Source organism: Plecotus auritus (genome assembly GCF_963455305.1).
Source record: "Plecotus auritus genome assembly, chromosome: 4".
NCBI classification, from domain to species: domain Eukaryota; kingdom Metazoa; phylum Chordata; class Mammalia; order Chiroptera; family Vespertilionidae; genus Plecotus; species Plecotus auritus.
The window spans coordinates 50,194,432-50,217,423 of record NC_137775.1 but is presented as its reverse complement, the minus strand read 5'-3'; the positions used below and the strand labels follow the sequence as shown (position 1 = coordinate 50,217,423).

The 22,992-nt window shown below is 40.9% G+C and overlaps 1 protein-coding gene across 2 annotated transcripts in view; it reads left to right on the top strand.

Annotated features, from left to right (window-relative positions):
* FUT9 (fucosyltransferase 9) overlaps positions 1 to 22,992 on the top strand; it is a 175,037-nt gene that overhangs the window by 138,838 nt on the left and 13,207 nt on the right. The window contains exon 1 of one of the 2 annotated variants that reach the window (XM_080666687.1): positions 18,699 to 18,897. The exons of the other annotated variant lie outside the window; for it this stretch is intronic. The gene's annotated coding sequence lies outside the window, so the exon portion shown is untranslated. Of the gene's footprint in view, positions 1 to 18,698; positions 18,898 to 22,992 lie in introns of those variants that run through there. 2 annotated transcript variants of the gene reach the window in all.

Here is a 22,992-nt window from a genome sequence, read left to right as displayed (position 1 = left end):
AATGGAAAAGGTAAGAATAATTTACAGAAAGTGATCTGTGAATCATAGGAAACCAAAGGACTTCTTCTATCTGGCCCAGGACTGAAGTCCTCTACAAATTATCTAGAAAACATCCCAAACGAAAGCTCATCGAAATTAAATACAAGCCATTTCATATACATGTTCTCTCTCTCTCTCTCTCTCTCTCTCACCTGTTTTAATGATTACGGTCTAAAGTATTTTTCTATTACATAGAAATAGTTGGCTCCAAAATGTTTCAGGCTCTTACACTAAACATTGCTGTGCTCTAATTGTGTTGCTATGGCAATCATGACTTTGCCTTAACAATTAGGAGTTAGCTAGACTGCAGGACTTCTTTCTTGAAGCTGGACTAAAAAAAAAAAAAATGTCTCAATAAGGAAAGTTAAAGGAATGCCCTTTTGGCTCCCACTTCCTGAGGCTGTAGTTTAGGAACTAACTCGTGGAGCTCATCAAAGAGAAAGAAACAGGGCCTCTCCAGGCCATGTCCCCTTCCCAGCCAACACACTCAGCTCTTTACTGAGTGAGGAAAGGTGTTATATTTTTATTTCCTACTCCCGCCTTCTATTTCAACTAAGTACATCCCTAATATTGCATTGTCTGCTAGGAAATATATATAAGAAATATACTCACTTCAAAAGAAGCAGAAAAATATTAGTATAAATTTAGTCATAAAAATATGTACCTACTCTCTAGCTAGCATTAATAATTAGTTATGCAGAGATATCATGGACACCTAATTTAATGTAGTTTAACTAGCAGTAAAGAGAAAGTAGAGTTTGTTGCTAAAAATTACTCTGGTTTTCCACCTGAGCCACCAAATAACAATAAAAATATATAAATAATAGATGCACATTAGGTTTTAAAACAAGTTCAACCTGCTGCTTTAAAGCAGGGGTTGCAAGCTTTTCCTGTAAAAGGGCAGATAATAAATATTTTAGCCTCTGTGGGCCGTACAATCTCTGTCGCAGCTGCTAATTCTGTCACCATAGCACAAAAGCAGCCTCAGACAACACATAAATGGATGGTCTGGCTGTTGTCCAGTGTAATTTTATTTGCAAAAACAGGCATTGACTAAATTTGACCACCAGGCACATAGTTGCTATTCCTTGATTAAAACTGACCCTTCTGGTTATTTTAAATGTTTTATTCTCTCAGATATTCTCTCCTTTTACCTGCTTTTCTCAAAAGCTCAGATAAAGCTCAAGAGAAGGAGGCGAAGCATCTTCCTGTCTGGCATCTTCCAACCTCAGGGCCAAGCTTCTTGTCTACCTGCCTGTGGCTTGCACTGCTGATTTAAGTGTGAGGCCCGCATACCTATGACCTGTGACTTCCCAGTAAGGACACTCAGTGGTTGCGGTGGGTTCCCCTCAGTTTCTTTGGTGCTATGACCTTTAAAGGGACAGGCTGTGGGCGCCACTCAGACCCAGCTCAGAATCAAATATGTAGACCCGCAGGCCCGCATCATGGCATTCCCTTCAGACAAGCTTCCCAGGTACATCTGCATCCCACCCATACCATATTTGAACCCCGGGCAGCCTGGGAAAGGTGTTACTCAAGATCACAGTGTCTGCCTACACTCACCAAGTTGACTTTGACGGCTACTATGGTTTTTAAGAGGCCTCCTTGCTTCCCTCTGCTTTTACTATTACTCTCAATTACCTGACACCTCCACTTGGACCAAAACCCAGAGAGCTTCCTTCAGTCATAGAATTTGATAGATTCAAAAAGGAATATAGGCATTTGAAAAATCCTCTCTTAAAATAATATTTGAACTTGCATCTTGTACTACATGTAGAAACCAAAAATTGCATCTGTCTTTCTCTTTTTTATTCTTGAATCAATCCTAACTTACCTACTTCACTGTCATGATAATTGAGGTATACATGCCAGTTTGGATAAAGGTCATGCATTGAAGAAAATTCAACAAAGAAAATGTGTAGCCCTAACCGGTTTGGCTCAGTGGATAGAGCGTCAGCCTGCGGACTGAACGGTCCCAGGTTCGATTCCGGTCAAGGGCATGTACCTTGGTTGCGGGCACATCCCCAGTAGGGGGTGTGCAGGAGGCAGCTGATCGATGTTTCTCTCTCATCGATGTTTCTAACTCTATATCCCTCTCCCTTCCTCTCTGTAAAAAATCAATAAAATGTATTTAAAAAAAAAAAAAGAAAATGTGTAGATAGTCCCAAACTATTACTCTGTTATACGTTGCCTTACATTTCTTCACAACCACCCTTATAGGGTAGGTGTTGTTATTCTGGTTTAGAGGTCAAAAACTAAGGTGCAGAGCACATGCTAAAGCTTGCCCAGCTACTGTGTAAGGAACAGGAGGCACACCTCAGTCTCTACTCCACTCCCACTTCTCATTCAACCGAAGTTCCTGAAAGATGCAGGAAGCTAGCTAGAGCTGAAGGGCATGGTTCTCAGTTCTGGCCCCAAAGCCACCAGCAGTAGTTCTGACAAATTAATAAATTCTCAACCTTTGCATAGGGTCATTGGGATTAAATGAGATAATGATTGTAACACCTATCTTTTATCAAGAAAGATATGTCTATGTGCCAGGCAGTTTCTAAAACACTTTGATTTAGCTCATTTAATTGTTGAAACAGTCCTATGAGGTAAGGATTGAAATTATTCCCATCTGTGGACACCGTATAATAAAATCCTCAGCATAGAATCTGCCACATAGTAAATGCTCAATAATACTAATTATCTACTTTATTGGTCCTTTTCTGTTAGAATCATACCCACCAAAAACATTTCTACAAACACCTGTTTCCCAAAGCAGAAACAATTCTTCCCTACCACCCCCCCAATGGATTTTTTTTTTGAGAAATCTTTTCTTCCTTTCTTTTTTAATAAATCTTTATTGTTCAGATTATTACAGTTATTCCTCTCCCCCCGCCATAACTCCCCTCCCACCGGTTCCCCCCGCCCCCAGTCCTCATCCATAGGTTTACAATTTTTGCCCAGTCTCTTCCTGCACCCCCACACCCTCTTCCTCCCGAGAATTGTCAGTCCACTCCCTTTCTATGCCCCTGATTCTATTATATTCACCAATTTATTCTGTTCATCAGATTTTTTATTCACTTGATTTTTAGATTCACTTGTTGATAAATATGTATTTGTTGTTCATAATTTTTATCTTTACTTTTTTCTTCTTCCTCTTCGTAAAGAGTACCTTTCAGCATTTCATATAATACTGGTTTGGTGGTGATGAACTCCTTTAGCTTTTTCTTATCTGTGAAGCTCTTTATCTGACCTTCCATTCTGAATGATAGCTTTGCTGGGTAGAGTAATCTTGGTTGTAGGTTCTTGCTATTCATCACTTTGAATATTTCTTGCCACTCCCGTCTGGCCTGCATAGTTTCTGTTGAGAAATCAGCTGACAATCTTATGGGTGCCCCCTTGTAGGTAACTAACTGTTTTTCTCGTGCTGCTTTTAATATTCTCTCTTTGTCTTTTGCTCTTGGCATTTTAATTATGATGTGTCTTGGTGTGGTCCTCTTTGGATTTCTTTTGTTTGGGGTTCTGTGCGCTTCCTGGACTTGTAAGTCTATTTCTTTCACCAGAGAGGGAAAGTTTTCTGTCATTACTTCTTCAAATAGGTTTTCAATATCTTGCTCTCTCTCTTCTTCTGGCACCCCCATAATTTGGATGTTTGTATGCTTGAAGTTGTCCCAGAGGGGGGTCCTTACACTATCTTCATATTTTTTGGATTCTTTTTTCTTTTTGCTTTTCCTGTTGGGTGTTTTTTGTTTCTTTGTATTTCAAATCTTTGACTTGATTCTTGGGATCCTCTTGTCTGCTGTTGGATCTCTGTATATTATTCTTTATTTCAATCAGTGTGTGCTTAATTTCTAGTTGGTCCTTTTTCATATCTTCGAGGGTATTGCTAAATTTCTCGGAGGTTTCTAGAAGATTCTTGAGTAACCTTATAACCATGGTTTTGAACTCTATATCCAGTAGTTTGCTTTCCTCCATTTCTTTCATTTGTGACCTGTTTCTTTGTCTCCGCATTTTGGCTGCTTCCCTGTGTTGATAGAGTGGCTTTGTGTGCTGGGTGTCCTATAGGGCCCAGTGGCTCAGCCTCCCCAGTTACCTGAGGTGGACACTCTTGGTGCACCCCTTTGTGGGCTGTGTGCACAGTCTTGTTGTAGTAAAGCCTTGATTGTTGTTGGTATCACTGGGAGGAATTGACCTCCAGGCCAATTGGCTGTGAGGATCAGTTGTGTCTATGATGGGAGAACTTCTGTGCTGGAGACACCCTTATGGGGCAAGACTTGCTTCAGTGGGGCTTTGACGCTCCCTGAATCTGCCCCCCTGAGTGTGTCTCTTATGGATCTGAAGAGTTGTAATCTGGATGCTCTCACTCTGACCACTGGGTACACTGGCTCTTGGATCTCCAAGGAGGTGCAAAGTCAGCCACTGCCTGAGGCCACCCAGCAGGAGCTACAGAGAGATCTGCAGATTCCTCCTCTTTGTTTGGGTTTTGGAGGTGCCCCAATGCGGGCCAGCTGTGAAGCATGCAAGCTGCTGTGGAGCCTTGGACCTTCTTTTGGAAGTTCTGGGGCTCTCTGATGCAGCTGCAGTTTGTTAGGTAATTTTAGATTGCAAAAGGCCAGGCCATTCATATGCAAAAGCCTCTGGGAACAGCTTGGGTGGGGTTGTAAATTGGGAGGGGCATAGTCTCAAGGGATCACCAGGGTGGAGCAAACAGCAATGGCTGACCATCAGCCCTGCCCCGAAGAGGCCCCCGGGTCTCTGTGTCCTGCAGCACCATGCAGGAACAATGATTGCTGCAAGCACCTCTGAGAGAAAGCCACCCTCGTGTTCTGGCCTGATGCCAGACAGTCCAGTTTCTCCTCGTATGAGTATGGGTCCCCAGAGTCTTGCCTGTAACAGGAGTTCAGAACAGTCAGGAGCTTGTGTCTCCCTCCCAATTGAAAAAGACAACAGCCTACTCAGTTGCTAGCCCCTTTCCAGGCGTGTGCCTTCATACCTCCGCACTTCACTTTCGTACCTCCACACCTCCTCCGAGTCTCAGTGTGCTTTTCTCTTTCCTTCTAGTTGTAGAATTTCCGCTCAACCAGCCTTCTCCTCATTCTGGATGATATCCATTTTGTCTTTTAGTTGTAGTTTTGAAGTGATTGTGCGAGGCAGCAAGTTCAGGTGTTTACCTATGCCGCCATCTTGGTTTCTCCCAGAAACAATTCTTGATAGTCAGGCTGTTTGCTTACCCTGTGAAGGTAAGGGATCTTCCCTTTTTTTTAAATCCTTATCCGAGTATATTGATTTTAGAGAGAGAGAGCAAGGGAGAGAGAAACATGGATCAGTTGCCTCCTGTACATGCCCTGACTGGGGATTTGGTTGTTCAGGACAACGCTCCAACCAACTGAACCACCCGGCTAGGCAGGACCTACCATCTTTAAAGGGATTAAGAGTGTTAGACTGAAGACCAAAATTTGACATCCACCTACACTGCCATTTTGCTCAGCTCGCATTGCTGGTGACTTCTAAGGCTGCAGGGCTCAGGACACAGTGACAGTGTCATGAAGAAAAAGAAGGAAGTGGAAGGATGTGTACCAGGATGGTCAAGACAAGCTACTGGGCCGATTCAGTATCTCAGCAAGACTTTTCTGTTTTCAATTTCTTTTTTCATTTGAGTTATTTTAATCCTAATTCACTTGATAAATTGCATTTAGACTTTCTTCATTTTGAATTCTTAGTATCACAGCTATACTTCCCTATGTCATGAGAAGAGATATTGTACTATGGAAAAAGTCTTGGACCAGAGGCCAAAATACATGATTTGAAGTTCCTGCTGTTCCTACTGTATCATTAAATATGTGGCATGAGTAGTAATTTAACTTTACATATTAATTTCATAATTATATCAAGCTATAAAATAAGACTGTCAGATTAGATGATCACAAAGATACCTTGCAACTAAAATTTGTCTTAATTATTTTCCATTATCATCAATGCAAATGCTAAAAATCTTTTTATCTTTAGTTGATGTAAGACTTGCAAATATTTCCATTGTCAACCACCTGACAATCATTAATTAAAGGAACTCTAACTCCAGGCTTTGAATAATGTCATCATTTTTAGAAATAATTACTTATGAATCTTAAATTCTCATTTGATTTACTATTTAAAAGAAATATAAATGGAATGGATATGAATTACAGTATGTAAGTGTTCCCTAACCCTATCGATATGCTAATTATTTAATATACTAAACATTGTTAAAAAGCATCAATCTTCCTTCTCATCAGTGAATGAGAGTCGGCTTTTGAACTTAATCTATGTTTGTTTCACATAGGCACCTACTGTTAGGAATTCATAAACTCATGGAGTGAAAAAAATACTATATTTCTTTGCCTTAGGATCTCATTTATGTTGGATTTCACAGAACTGTCATCTATAAACAAACAAACAAATAAAAATTACTTTGCACTTTCTCTAGCTTTAGGATTTCTGAAGGATCTGAGTCTTACTTCATACCACAAGAAGCAGAAACCCCATTCTCTCAAAGCATTGACCTTATTGCTTAGAAATTTCCAGGTATTGAGAATTTGGGCATTGTCATTCCATCCTATCTAATAAAGAGGGAGTATGCTAATTGACCCTCATGCTGTCTCAAAGATGGCAGCACCCACAGCCAATAAGGAGGGAATATGCTAATTGACTGTCCCACCCTCAAAGATGATGGCGCCCACAGCCAGTAAGGAGGGAATATACTAATTGACTGCCCCGCCCTCAAAGATGGCGGTGCCCACGACCACAAGATGGCAGCGCCCAGTCCCCTCAGCCCTGCTGGGGTGGCAGGCACATGCCTGCCTCCAGAGTCCCCCAGTCCTCTCAGCCCCCCAGCCTCCCAGGGCCAGCCCAAGGCACAGGCAAGCCTCGGATGGCGGCTGCCCAGCCGCCCAGGGCTGCCAGAGGCTTAGGTAACCAGGACCGGCCAAGGCTTGCGCTACCGGCAGTGGCAGCAGCAGAGGTGTGATGGAGTGTTGCCTTCCCCTGATTGCCAGGTCACCTCCCACCCCTGAGGGCTCCTGGACTGTGAGAGGGGGCAGGCCGGGCTGAGGGAGCCCCCCTCTAGTGCATGAATTTTCATGCACTGGGCCTCTAGTATTGTATATGAAGATAGAAAATGTGTCTCTCTCCACTCCATACAAAGAAAGAAAGAAAGAAAAAAAACCATATAAAGTCAGAATGTTTGCTTGAACTTTCATTCATTCATTTACTTTTTCACCTACTCAATTAGTAGATATTTATGCCTCCCATGTACCGAAACTATCCTAGGTAGCTAGAATAGAAAGTCAAAATAAATTTGGTTAATGCCTCTATGAAGCTCTGGGTGGAATAGGGGAGAAATACAGGCAGATTCACTATGGCCTCATTATAATGCAAGTGTATCAGAAAGATGCACAGCAGCTAGAGGAGGACAAAGGAGGGATGGCTTTTTGAAAATAAAATATTTTAAAGCACATATTATTCAGCAGGATTTGTACCTTACTTTACCACTTTTTTTAATGAGTTTGTTAAGGAAGCTTAGATGTATTTGTGGGAATGCCCATTTATAACACTGTGCCACATAAACAAAGGAACTTAAAAATATTCAATGAGCATTTGTTATATGCAAAGCTTTATATCAGCTAGTTTGCCAACTGTAAGAAAAAATGGAATTTCAGTACACAGGCACAATGGAAATTAAAATTAAAATGAGTGAAAATCACTTACTCCAAAAGAGAACACCTGAAAAAATATGTTTTCAGAAATTGAAGGTCACAGAGGGGCAAAGCACATCAGAGAAAATGAGTTTCTTAATCTCATGGAGCCAGATTTGCCTAATGAGCATATAGCTTATGACAAAATAATTGTCCAGTAATTACTCTAAAAGATGGATCAAAATTAAAATGGAGCAAATTGCCTTTTGCATTGTGGCCAATGACAAGCAGTGACACATTCATGCTGCAAAATACCACTTACTTTTTGACTGATGGCTCAGTGGTTAAGTGAAAAGGTTACTCCATGTAAAATCTCCTACAACCCTGTCCCTCAAAGGCAGTACAAAGTTTATTATTGTTACTGCTATGTGTGGAAATTTTATAATCAAGTAATAAAAAATATATGTCTTAAGTCATATACATGAATGTGTAGCACATATTACAGTTCACAATTACTGAGTGCTTGCTATGTGCCAGGACCTGTTCTGGGTAATTTACATGTATCAATTCATTTTACATGCACAAATCTAACATGTAGCTATTTTTTTAAATTTATATGTAAATAACTGACTAAATGTAGTAATGGATTAGATGTCAGGTTAAGGGAATGAAAGGCATAAACAATGATTTTCAAGTAGAGGCTTACGCAGGTATATGGGTGATATGGCCACTAGTATTTGCAGAGATAGGGAAAACAGGAGTCATGTTTGGGCAGGTGAAGATTCTTTAACAACAGATTTGGAACTATGATTATGTTTAAATTCTAATGGAAAAACAACAATTAGAAACACAGAAATGGAATATTTAGGAAAAATCAGGATTAATAAGTGGAATGAGGTTACTTTACTTATTTAGATTCCAGAATTATGAGGAGGGAGCAGTCTTTGTTGGGAAGACAGTTGTCTTTTCCACTGTGGTAGGAGAGGAAGAAACAAATGTGTTATCTTTTAATCTAGTCTCTTTTTTAAAATATATTTTTTAAATTGATTTCAGAGAAGAAGGGAGAGGGAGAGAGATAGAAATATCAATGATGAGAGAGAATCATTCATGGGCTGCCTCCAGCACGCCCCCTACTGGGGATAGAGCCTGCAATCCAGGCATGTGACCTAATCAGGAACTGAACCATGACACCCTGAGGTCGACACTTAACCACTGAGGCACACTGGCCGGGCAAATATAGTCTCTTTTGACAGCCTCCATTTTTTCTATATGCCAAGTATGGCACTTTCTTTTGAGCATTCAACTACTCGGCAAACCAAATATTCAAAAAAGTATTTGTTAATTTTTGGGGTCATTGAGGCTAGGGAGAAAGATGCCAATGGGGCCCGTTTAACTGTATAATACCAAGGAAGTTCGCCCCTCCATGGGTTGATGTATTTGTATCTCTAAGATTGAGGGTTTCTCACTAGTGAATTCTTCACTTCTAAATGCCTCTTTTCCACCTTTCCTCTAATATCATCATCTGTTAATTATGCTAATCAGTTCATGTTCAGATTATTCAGATGCAAGTTGATTAAACTTGCTTCTTTCCTACAATATTTAGCCACACTTTTTATCATATTGTCTCTATTGAGTCTTTGTGGCTCATACTTTCTATGTTAGTTCTTACTGGCCTATTCTCTGATTGTAGATTTAATTGAAGTTCCAGAATTTCCTCGTTAACTACAGTGATGTGTTTTTATTTAATCCTCGTAAAGCTGATGCTAATTAGTGTCACATGAGTTCAAAAGATGATCAGCCTGCAAAATTTGGTGTGATTCAGAAAGTGTTGTCATGGCAATGCCCCATCTAATACAGTGTTTACCTCCTTAGATAGACATTCTTTCTTCTGTTCCTTCAACCTTCTTCTTAGTACCTGTTAACGTCTTTTGGTATGCATGATATTTTTCTGTTTCTGTTTTTATAACTGTAAGAGCAGGAATTTTATGTTGAGGAAAAGGTTGAAGGAAAGAGCCAAGGAAGGTAGAGCAGTTTGTTACCTATAGATTCACTGTCTTGCCCTGCAAATTGGACTAAAGCTACCACTGTCAGCAGTTAGAGGACCAGAAATTAAGGGAAATGTTTTGGGAGAGATGAATTGTCTCGGCACAGTCAAAGCTACTGGAGACAGAAAGATTGGTTCAAACAGCCAATTTTCCACTGAAATGTGAACCCAAAAATCTCTGACACCCTGAGGTTAGAGGTCAGGGAAAGCTGGATTTGGTATTCAAGGCCCCATACTCGATGGGTAGGACCAGAGATGAAGTGGTTCTCAGACTTGTGGTAGCCGAAGGAAGAGGGACAGAGTGGATGGCGACTGCTGCTGCCAGACAGGTGAACTCCCGTCCTCTTTTATGGACACAACTGAGGGACACCTGGAAGAAAAGTTTCCAGACCAATGGAGATCAAACTATTTTAATATGGTCATTAAAAGCATATGACTTTATGTAGTAGTCTGGTGAGATCCAGGGAATTTGCTATATAAAAGTTATAGAGAAGCCGAAACCAGTTTGGCTCAGTGGATAGAGCGTCGGCCTGCGGACTGAAGGGTCCCGGGTTCGATTCCGGTCAAAGGCAAGTACCTTGGTTGCGGGCACATCCCCAGTGGGAGGTGTGCAGGAGGCAGCTGATCGATGTTTCTCTCTCACCGATGTTTCTAGCTCTCTATCCCTCTCCCTTCCTCTCTGTAAAATATCAATAAAATATATTTTTTTTAAAAAGTTATAGAGAAGGAATTTTTTATTCTGTTTTAAGTAACAGAATAAAAACTTGTAAATTCTTTAGAAATGTTAACTGATGACATTATGTGAACACACTCTAAGATAAAACTGAAATTTTAATTAAATTAATCATTTTCTCTACTTTTATTGTTTTGGGGCAACTAGGCCCATTGAGGTATGTTAATTTTTTAAAATATAGTTTTATTGATTTCAGAGAGGAAGGGAGAGAGAGAGAGAGAGAGAGAAACATCAATGGTGAGAGAGAATCATTGATTGGCTGCCTCCTGCACGACCCTGGGGGTTAAGCCTGCGACCCAGGCATGTGTCCTGGCCAGGAATTGAACTGTGACCTCCTGGTTCATAGGTAGATGCTCAACCACTGAGCCACACCACCCAAGTGAGGTAAGTTAAAATTTAAAGCTGACGCAGCAAAGTATCATATAAGGAATTCATCTGAAACAGTGTGGCTATGCGAAACAGAGCTATCACAGAGGCCTTGATTCAGCAATTATAAATATGTCAATAATCTTTGATATTTCTTGATTTGCATTATAGATACCCCAATAATAAAACAAAGCTAGACTTCTCCTTCTCATCCATCCCTCCATAGTCTCTTGAGGACAGGAAGAGAATTATCTGTAACTTCTAGTATTCTGGATCCATCGTTCTTAGCCACTGGTATCCAGAATAAGAGTAGGGAGGGAGTATTGGTGAATCCAGTTTGTTCTAATGAACAACGACTGCAGAGTAATAGAGTTATAAAATAAATTTTCTTTCATAAAATTATTTGCAATTGTAAGCTGGAATCTATATTTTTAAAATGTATTTTTAAAGCAACACCTTTTGGGGTCATGTCCACATTTTAATTGACCACTTACTATGTGACGTGGGACAAAGAGATGCACATCAATTTCCTCATTTGTAAAAATGTATGTAATTGTAATATATATTTCAACTGGTCATTATGGGTTCTATTGGAGTTGATATTTGTTGAGTGCATACAATCATGTTTGGCACATAGAAAGTGATACATGCTTATTTGGTAAATAAATGAACAAAAAAAAGAATTTGTTTCCTGAAGATCAAGTGATAAAATATACATAAAAGTCTTAACCTGGTGCTTATTGAGCAAATGCTCAATAATTGCTAGCCACAGGGTCACTAAAAAGCATTTGTTTATTGCAGGGATATGCCAAGCCTGACTGGGCACTTAGAGATTAAATCCTGAGGAAGACTACCCAGTGTCTCCCATATGAGCCTAGTTACAGTCAAACAGAGGCAACACTATTAATCAAATAATCACACAAATATAGGTGAACTTGCTAGTGTGGTAAGTGCTATGCAAAAATGACACATGGTGCAATGAGACATGTACTTGGGGTCTTTGAGTTAGTGGGGGAGGAGTGATGAGAGGTTGTCAGGAATCCCTTGAAAAACAACTGTCAGTGGATCCGAGATCCGAAAAGTGAAAAGGAGCAAATCAACAGAGAGAGGAGGGGAACTGTTCCAGGGAACAGAGAGGGAAGAGCTGATGCAGTGACAATGCAAGAGGACCAAGCATGGTGATGCAGGCAATGCAACAGGGAGCTTGCTATGCACTCAGGCTGGGGACAGGGCTGTTTAAGCCACATTAAGACATAAGCAATTGGAATGCATTAAAGGGCCTTGAACAGAAGCATAAGGTGTGATCTGTGATTTGTAAAGATCACTCTACAGCGGGGATTCTCAAAACTTAGTGCAGGTCAGAATCACTTGAAGAACTCTTTAAACTGATTGCCTCATCCCAGAGCTTCTGGTTCCACTTATCTGGAGTTGGGTGGGAGAACTTGCATTCATAACAAGATTTCCACGTTGATGCTGAAGCTGATGCTGTAGGTCTGAGGACCACAGTTTGAGAACCACTGGTCTACTGCACTGTGAAGGAATTGAAAGTATCAAAAGTGAATGCCAGAGGGACCACTTAAAAAGCACTGCCAGCAGTCTATACAAAAGACAGATGTTTGACCCAGGGAAATGGAGAAAAGTCAACTAATCTAAGAAATATTTAGGAGGCAAAATTGCAAGGATTTGGTGCTGGGTCAGGTATAGATTTGAAGGACAGGGACAAATCAAGGAGAATCCACTAGGTTAATTGCTCTGTTTTTGTGTATGAAAGGACGAAAGTCTCATCTCCAGAATCAGGAATACATCTATATATATAAAAGCCTAAGTGGCCGACCGACCAAACCACTGGCCGACCGGTCGCTACAATGCATACTGACCACCAGAGGGAAGATGCTCAATGCAGGAGCTGCCCCCTGGTGGTCAGTGTGCTCCCAGACACCAGGGAGCACACCAGAACTGACTGACGTGCACCAGACACCAGGCTCACTGCTGGTGAGCGCAGCTGCAGAAGTGCAAGCCTCTCCCGCCTCCATGGCAGCGTGCAGGTGCAGTAGGGCCCGGGTGAGCAGGAGCAGTGCGGTGCCCGGCTGCCTGTCACTGTTGTGCACTACTACATCCCTCGGGGGATGTCGGACGGCCGGTTTCGATCCCCTTGGGCCAGGCATCTGTGATAGCTCTATTCCGGATATCCACACTGTTTCAGATGAATTCCTTATATGCTGCTTTGCTGCATCAGCTTTAAAATTTAACATACCTCGCTCGGGTGGTCTGGCTCAGTGGTTGAGCATCCACCTATGAACCAGGAGGTCACAGTTCAATTCCTGGTTGCAGGCTCAACCCCCAGGGTACTGCAGGAGGCAGCCAATCAATGATTCTCTCTCATCATTGATGTTTCTCTCCCTCTTTATACTAGAGGCCCGGTGCATGGATTCGTGCACTGGTGGGGTCCCAGGGCTTGGCTTGCGGGGATCGGGCTGAAACCGGCAGTCCAACAATCTCCCATGGGTCCTGGATTGCAAGAGAGTGCAGGCCAGGCAGAGGGAACCCACCAGTGCATGAATCCATGCACCAGGCCTCTAGTAGTAGCATATCAGGCCAAAATGAAAGGCCATTTTTAAAAAGGCTTTCATTGACTTTCCCTACCTAGCTTCTATGGGCTAAAACAGCCGTGGGCAAACTAAGGCCCGCGGGCCGGATCCGGCCTGTTCGGCTGTTCTATCCGGCCCGCGGAGCCGAAAGAGCGGAGGGTTCTCTTGCTCTCCCCTCTGCTCCTTTACTTTGAATTTATATTAGTTCACACAAACACTCCATCCATGCTTTTGTTCCGGCCCTCCGGTCCAGTTTAAGAACCCATTGTGGCCCTCGAGTCAAAAAGTTTGCCCACTCTTGGGCTAAAATATGGCAATACTCATAGAAAGCACAGGTGCTGAAAGCCAAACAACGAAAGAGTGTTAGCCTCCAGGAAACCAGAAAGCCTGCTCTGGGGAAATGCCAAACAAAGCAGCCCGGGTTCTGTTGGTGGTATTCTCTCGGGGCAGGCAGCACACAAGCCAAGTTACTCCTGGGCTCAGTGTCAGGTCTGATTGTTCTAGCCTCTGCTGAAGCCCACAAACAGAGCTTCTAATTTAAATAAAGACAGCAATTAAGACTTACTGATTAGGAGCAGAGAGTGAACAGATAAAAGATCAAGCTAAAAAAAGGTTAGTCCCTAAATTGAAAAGGAAATTTCAAAGACCGTGAAAATCAAAGTGCCCGGGATGAAGAAGTTCACAGCGCAGGGAAACTGCAGCTGGCGGCTCGCCCGCCACAGGACACAAAATGTATGAGACAAAAATGAAAAAGGGGGGGGGGGGGCGGCGAGCAGGGAGCAGAGAGATGTTTTTGAAAATTTCTAAGAAATATCCTTAAAGATGAAAACACTGCAGAAATAAGTCAGGGGATTCTAGTACGTGCCAGAGTATGTTCTGAGGAATAATGAGGAAAAGGCTTGGTGACTAAGACCGGCATTGTTGGTACAGCTTCTCCAGTGTTTGGAGGAAGTAAGGCAGAGGCTTCCCCCTGGAATACCAGACACATATCCAAAGGCCTTTGAGAGAGGTTCACAAACACACATTTGATAGCATTCCAGAGATCAACCAGTGTCTTCTTGCCGAAGAGTGAACATCTCTCCCAACGGCAGGTGACATTGGTCTCAGGATCCAATGGGAGAACTGCAGGAACTCAGAGCAGGAAGGCCCAGGAGAAAGGTTCCATGGAATGTGAGGTGTCAAGGGACTCTTTGAGTGAAGCAATGAATATATACAATTTTGAAGTACTTTGAGACCAAGTATATTTAAGGGTTATAGTTTTATTCTTGTAAAGGATCTTAGCATAAACATTGTAGGGAGAAGTAAAAACAAAACAATAACAAGACAACCTCCCCCTCCCACCCAAATAAATAAAGCGGAATCCCATACTGATGTAATGATACTAAACACTATATGATGACATGGGAACAAATTGGTCTCTGAGCCTGTCTGAATAGAATACTAGCTGTTCAGTTAGACACCACCTACCACCCAATATGTATGTAAACTCTGGATGGAGTCCATGACTTAACATAAAGTGAAGAAAGTTGTTTGCTGTTTTGAGAGTTTTTATATAGTTTATTTTTAATCCAAATACTCATGGGCATATTTTGAAATATTCAATTATACATTTCACATCCTGCAGAAAGTGAAACAAGAGGGGAGTTTCGGGGTTTTTATTAACATTATTATTATTTTGCTTAATTAAGGATTTTTATGTGTTTGTTTCAAGCACTAAAAACAATTTTAACTAATGTAAACAAAACGGAAATAATTGCAAGCCTCACGGAGTAGCTCTTGGAACTGAAGAAATACCTGAAAAACCAATACCTGAAGGCAGGATCCTGGGGAGCTCCTTGGACCCAAGTAGCAGAGTTCACTAAATTGCCTTCTCAGGGAACCCCACTGTGATTAATTAGGCCCAACTTTTCCCCCTCGTGGCTCTTCAATTCCAAATTCAAAGTCCCAGAGAGAGAGTTTGAATGACCTGGCTCCCTGCTCAGCACTGCTTAGGAAAGGGGGAGACAGCATTCTCTGCAGTCCCAAAGATTGCACACAGGGGAGGAGAGGTAGTGTTCCAGCAGGAAACTGGGGTGCTATTATCAGAAAAAGAGACAGCAATTGCCAGGCAGTAAAAATCAGCAAATACCTGCTATAGAATCCTGTAAGTACAATCTGCTTATAGAGTAACCTTTCACAAAAAGACTGATTCCATGAACAACTGAAAGACGCTGATCCTTATATGCATCAGAATTTTGTATTATATATTTTATCCAGAGATTATTAATAATGAGTTATGTTTTGAATGTAGAAGTGATTGTGCGCTGTTAGAAATGGTAATGATTTGCATAGAAATCAAAAGGGATCTATTATTTCAAGAGAGTTTCAGCTGAGAGCTCTGATTCTTGTCCAATTAGCAGGGAATAATAACATAATCACAAACACAGAATGCATTCTGCGTGGCACTGTCAGAAGCACTTCACAAACTTCATTTTATTTAACAGGGAAAAGTCGCAATGTGACTATATGTGGTATTTTTTAACTATTTATAACTAGTCCACCTACTAATCTGTCAATGATTCATTTCTGGTCTTTGCAGTTGGTCTGAGTTGATCGAAAGATCCGCAAGTGGACCCAAAGTTCTGTTCAAATTGTCTATGATCTTTACACATTTTTACCATGGCCAACTTTTCTGACTGTTTCTGTTCTGTTACCTTATCAAGGAATAGTTTGAATGTGTACCTCACAATGATTGCCAAACACACTGACACAGAACTCCTAAGAGCAGAGGGAAAATCTCTTCCACCCCCACATGCTTGCTAGTGTGAGACAGACAGGTGGGTTGAAGAAGTAGGTGGTGGGTGCAACCTATAAAGTCCTAAGTGGCAACTTACAAGCCCACTGTCCTATTCTAGCCTACAGTTTAAGGCAAGTATTGGATTCTGTTCTACAGTATAGAATACTCTATTTTTAATTAATTTATTTTTATTAATTTATTTCTATTGTTGAAAGTATTACAGCTGTCCCCCTTTTTTACCATTGACCCCCTCCACCCTATACACCCTCCCAGGACTTTTACCACACTGTTGTCTGTGTGCATGGGCTATGCATATTTTCATGTAAGTTCTTCGGTTAATCTCTCCCTACCCACCCATCCACCCCGCCCCCCACTTTCCCTCTGAAATTCATCAGTCTGTTCCATGCTTCTGTGTTTCTGGATCTATTTTGTTCATCAGTTTTTTTGTTCAATAGATTCCACATATGAGTGAGATCATGTGATACTTGTCTTTCTCTAACTGACTTATTTCACTTAGCATACCAGTAATACTCTCCTCATCCCTCCATGCTGTCTCAAAGGGTAAGAGATCCTTCTTTTTTATAGCTGCACTAGTGACCCGGTGCATGAAATTCGTGCACATTAAAAGGGGATTAATTAGAGGAAATAATTTAATATTGCTATTTGCCCTTTCTCTATAATAGAAGCCTCAGAGATGAAAGAAAATTAGTAAAATGTATATGAAAACCTTTCTCCTGTCAGAGTCTGGAGCACACCACAGGACCCAGAGTCAAGTCCCCGCCCACACACATGCACCTCAAAATCGAGTGAGACCCAGACCCAGCCATCCCCCACCCCCACCCCCCCCCCCCCGCCACATTAGGCTAGATCCAGACCTAGCTAGTCCCACCCTTGTCAAGCCCTGTCGGGCAGGGGCATAGCCTCAGGTCCCCTGGCCTGGCGCCAGGATGGGGTGTGTGGCCTGAGGTCCCCCAGGCCAGACTGGGGCGAGGGACGTGCCTTGATTATGTTATTTTTAATGCTAACATCTTTAAATTACATTTTTCCTAGTATTGGAAACTATTGAAATAATTGAAAAAGTATATGATTTGCTGTTGCAGTTTGCTTTATGCTATACATTTACTGCTGTCTCTGGTGAGCTCTATCCTGACACAGCTCAAGGTGCTTTAAAAATAGGTTCTATTGGTGAACAGTTGAAGGCATGTTGAGTATCCAACTGAGTTATTAGGAATAGGTGAAAAGGTTCCTGTCAAGAGGATGCCAATTTGGCTCCAAGAGGCCAACTTTTCTGACTGTTTCTGTACAAAGCAGGGGTTACTGAGTAACTGTCCCTACTGTTTGGTACTTAACCCTGACAGCAGTTATAAGGTGAGGGGAGATGGTGTGCAGAGAGTTAACAAGAAGAACCCCAAGTAATACAAAATGTCCAGGAAGCAGGGAAAACTGAAAGGCATACAGTGGGTGAAACATTGTTTCTGCCTGGTGATTGTTTCTCATTTGGTAAAAAAAAAAAAAAAAAAAAAACATGGGGGGGGGGGGCATGGGACTAAAATGTGCTAGAAAGATGCCAACTTTGAGGCATGACAGAGAGGCAAAACTGGGAGATTTTGCTCATCTAGTGATAGGAATACCTGTATGTCAATTTTAATGGTAATTATTCTGTTGAGAAATACAGTACATGTTAAATGTACCGAGAAATCATTCATTCATACTTGGCTCATTTTGGTTTATCTCGTTACCAAGCATTTTACCTTGCACATGGTTGGGGATTCATCAGCCATTCAGGTAACATATACAGCATTTATTAAGCACCTGCTATTTTTGGGTGATGAAGATACAACAGTGAAGAAACAAAGCCCTGCACGAAGCTTACATTCTGGTATCTCCAGGATGGTTGCATTCTATGGCTGCAATCTGAGGAATCGGTGATATAAAGTACTAGAGGCCCGGTGCATGAAATTCATGCACGGGGAAGGGGTGTGTGTCCCTCAGCCCAGCCTGCACCCTCTCCAATCTGGGACCCCACGAGGAATCGGGCCTAAACGGGCAGTCGGACATCCCTCTCACAATCCAGGACTGCTGGCTCCCAACTGCTCGCCTGCCTGCCTTCCTGATTGCCCTAACTGCTTCTGCCTGCCAGCCTGATCACCCCCTAACCACTCCCTGCCAGCCTGATTGATGCCTAACTGCTCCCCTGCCAGCCTGTTTGCCCCTAACTGCCCTCCAGTCAGGCCTGGTCACCCCCAACTGCCCTCCCCTGCTGGCCATCTTGTGGTGGCCATCTTGTGTCCACATGGGGGCAGCCATCTTTGACCACATGGGGGCAGCCATCTTTGACCACATGGGGGCAGCCATCTTTGACCACATGGGGCAGCCATCTTTGACCACATGGGGGTAGCCATCTTTGACCACATGGGGGCAGCCATCTTTGACCACATGGGGGCAGCCATCTTTGACCACATGGGGGCAGCCATCTTTGACCACATGGGGGCAGCCATCTTGTGTGTTGGAGTGATGGTCAATCTGCATATTACTCTTTTATTAGATAGGATGGTTATCAAATGCCCAGACTCTGGAGCCAGATGGCCTGCGTTTGAATGTGCTCTGCCATTTACTAACTGTGTGAACCTGGGCAAGTTTCTTAACCATTCTGGGCCCCAGACTCTTCATCAGTAAAACTGGGATATAATAAGGTAACTTATTATATATGTTAATGTATATATATATATATATTAATGTAAGTGCTCAGATCAATGTTTGGCACTAATAAGCACCATATAAGTGTCAGGTATTTTTCTTATTTAGGGAAATTGATCTAAATTTAATTCTGAAGAGTCCTTTATTATAGAGAAAATGGTACAGACCAGGAATGTCAAGACAATAAAACTTGAGGTACTAATGTACCTCAATGGATTACTGGTGTTTGCATTATTTGTTTAAAGAAAGCAAGAGAGAGCATAACTCAATGGTTAAGCTAGTGATATATCTCTGGCCCTCAGTTTCCTCAGCTGTGAAGAAGAGGGGAAAAAGATTCCCATGATAAAGGCTCTGTGAGAATTAAAAGAAATGATGTGTGCAAAGTGCTCGGCACAGGCCTAGCGGAGAGTGAACATTTATTAAACAGTGGCTGGTGGCTATTAAAGTTTAATTTGCTTATTTTAAATTGACATAATATATTTAGATAGTTTCTGCCATTGCGTTTCAACTCAAAAAGGACCTATGGAAATTTTCCATGAGAGCACTTCTAAAAATCCTTAAACATTGGTCACATAGAGAAAAATAACAACAACACTGCAGTGCTTAATCACATTGTGTATACCAAAGGTTAATATTACTCCATTAAAAAGGGGATCCTCCTAATAAATTTTCTCTGTCAGTAGATCCCAGTAGTGTCAAATGTAACTAAGCTGCCATAAACCTGTTCATGAATTGCATCATGATGTATTTTCAATATTCTTTATTGCTACATTTTTGTATTTTTGCATCTATGTTCATAAGTGAAATACAACTTTTTTTTTTAGCTTTTCATATCTTCTTTTGTCAATAAGATAGGAATTGGCTTTATATAATGAGTTAAGTTTCTTATTTTTCTGTTTTCTAGAATAATTTTTTAAGTGACAGCAGTATTCTCTACTCATTGAATTGTTGATATCACTCCGGCAAAACGATCTAGCTCTAGTATTTGTTTTTCGTTAGCATTTATGAATTCCATTTCTTTAACTGTTATTTGTTTAATCATAGTTTCTGATTAGAACTGGCATTTTTCTATTTGTGCAGAAACACAACCATTTATTTCATCAGTTTTTCAAATTTATTACCATAAAATTACTTCAAATAGTCATTTTTATTTTTATTTTTTATTTTTTAAATTAATTCCTTTATTGATTAAGGTATCACATATTTGTCCTCATCCCCCCATTCCCATCCCAAACCCCTCCCCACGCATGCCCCCACCCCCCTGTTGTCCGTGACCACTGGTTAGGCTTATGTGCATGCATACAAGTCCTTTGGTTGATTTCTCCCCCTAACCCCCACCCTCCCCTACCTTCCCTCTGAGGTTTGACAGTCTGATCGATGCTTCCCTGTCTCCGGGTCTGTTTTTGTTCATCAGCTTATGTTGTTCATTATTTCCCCTAGATGAGTGAGATCATGTGATACTAGAAACACACTTAAAAGAACCAAAAATGAGACAAGCAATAATGGTTATGTGGGAGGCAAATGAATCAGTCTATAGTGAGTTTCTTTCTGGGCCAACAGTTCTTTTGAGTCCCAATTTCAATGTCACACAGTTCATTGTGTGTACATGTCAGCAATGATATTTCAGTTCTGGATGGTGGACAAATGGTGGTAATGCAGGTCCGACCCTCTCTGGTTTGGTCCTGGGCAACCTGCAGCAATGCACAGCTGCTGACGGCTAGTATGGCAAGGCGTCGTCAGCATCTTCCATCTCTGGACTGTTTCTCTTCTGTCTTCATGGCTGGAGCAGTTCTGTCAATTCCTCTCTGTTGCAGGAATCCACATGGTCTTGGAGGTGTTTTCTGAAAATATACAAACATATTCTCAACCAAAAGTTAATAAAGGAATCTTTTCTATAAATTTGACTTGGAATCCTTTTTCATTTTTTGCCCAAATGATTTTCCTTTGGCTTGTTTTGACACCATGTGTGTTTTTCATGGGTGTCTTGTGCTGCCGAGCGGTGCTCCTCTGGAGGTGGAGGTCCCAGGGTCCACGGGTCTGCGGGTGGGGTAGCAAGATTTTGGCTGGAGTGGCTGCTGGGTCGTGGGGCAGTTCCAAGGCCTGTCTGGTTGGTGGTGTTGATGAGTTCCTAAAAAAGGCCGTTCTCCCCTTCAAGATGGCGTGGGCTCTGTGCTGGAGTCCCACCATCCGGAGAGTGCCCACAGCAGTGGTAGTCTCTCCTTGTCAAGGAGAGCCTGTCTTCCAGCCCCTGCTGCTCCTGAGAGATTTAACTTTCCCTCACTCACTCACACACACACCATGCACATCCACACGCTCTCCTTTCATACCCTCACTCACTCACTTCCTCTCCCTCACCTCCGTCCTGCCAACCGCCATCTTTTTTTCCCTCCAAATAGTCATTTTTAGTTTTTTTATGATAAACCAATATTATTTACTCTTTTTAGATATTTAATTTTATTTTTCTCTTTTTGATTATTATACTTACCTAAAGCTTACCTTAATATTTTTCCAGTTTTATGAAATTATAATTGACATATAAAATAGTATTAGTTTAAGTTGTACAACAAATAACTTAAAATATGTATATATTGTGAAATTATTACCACAATAAGTTTAGTTAACATTCCTCATCTCACATAGTTATATGGGTTATTAATTCTCTCAAATCTCTGCTCTCAATTTCAATGATTTCTAGCCACACCTTAATTCTTTATTTCTTATTTCTTTGTACCATTGTTGAGTACAGCTTGTTGAGTGACCAATTTGTTAATTAATTTCCTGAGAACTGTGCAAATCTATACATATTCTTATAAATACTGTTTTAACTACATATTACAAAACTTGACAAGTAGTACCATCAATGTCATTTAGTTCTAAAGAGCTGAGATTTCCTTCGTATTCATTCTGATTTTCCCTGTCACTTGATGGTTAATTAATAGGTCCTGATATATTTAGAATATACTCTTTTGTTTTCCTTTGTTAATGACTTCATAGGTATGAAGCTAATTCTGACAGTAAGTCTCAGTCTCTGATTCCAATAATTCTCTTCTAGTGGTGTGTCTAGGATAAAATATCCAGAATCTTTGGACTCACAAAATCAAGCTTTGCCATATAGAAAATATCATAGGTTTTAAGAAAACTATATAACAAAACAGGATTTTTTAAAAATGTTCACATAAATTTAGGTATTTAAATAAGAACAATTTCTCCCTTTTTCTTTAAGTAAACAACTAATGTTTCTACACTAGTTTTTATCAAGATTTTAAAATATTTTAAAGAATTTGAAATTGAAAGACCATATCATTTTGTTAAGAAGAATAATGAGTTTCTGAGACAGTTTTGTAAACATATTTTATCTTTGTGTTTTATTCATAAGGAGCCATCAATGGCAAAGAGGAAAATTCTTGACCATAATTCTATTTAAAAAATTAAAAGCCTTTATTCACCTTTTTAACTGCAATCTGCTAATATTCATAAGATCAATACTATTCTCCATGAAATTTAATTCTTTCCTTTTGATAATTCATTTATTATTTTAAAATTTACTTTTATTGTTGAAAGTATTACAGATGTTCCCTTCCCCCGCATTGACCCCTTTCACTCTCCTCCCATAGCCTCCCATGTCTTCCCTGCACTGTTGTCTGTCCATAGGCTGTGCATATATGCATATAAGTTCATTGGTTCATCTCTTCCCCTGCCCCCATTTTCCCTCTGAAATACATCAGTCTGTTGTTTGCTTCAATGTCTCTGGGTCTTCTTTGTTCATCAATTTATTTTGTTCATTAGATTCCACATATAAGTGATATCATGTGATACTTGTCTTTCTCTGACTAGCTTATTTTGCTTAGGCCCCTCCATAATAATATCATTTTAATGCTACGAAAAACTATTTTGAGTGGCCCATACCACATAAGTGGGAATGTTCTAATGCCAATAGGGCCTTTGATTATCACATCCTCGTAGATATTGGGTATAGTAAGAAATTATTAAATGCAAACAATAAAAAGGGTAAGAACAAATTTTTTAAGTTAAATAATGAGGTGTTTTTATTTACCCAATTTTTGCATTAGTGCACTTACTAAAAAACAAAA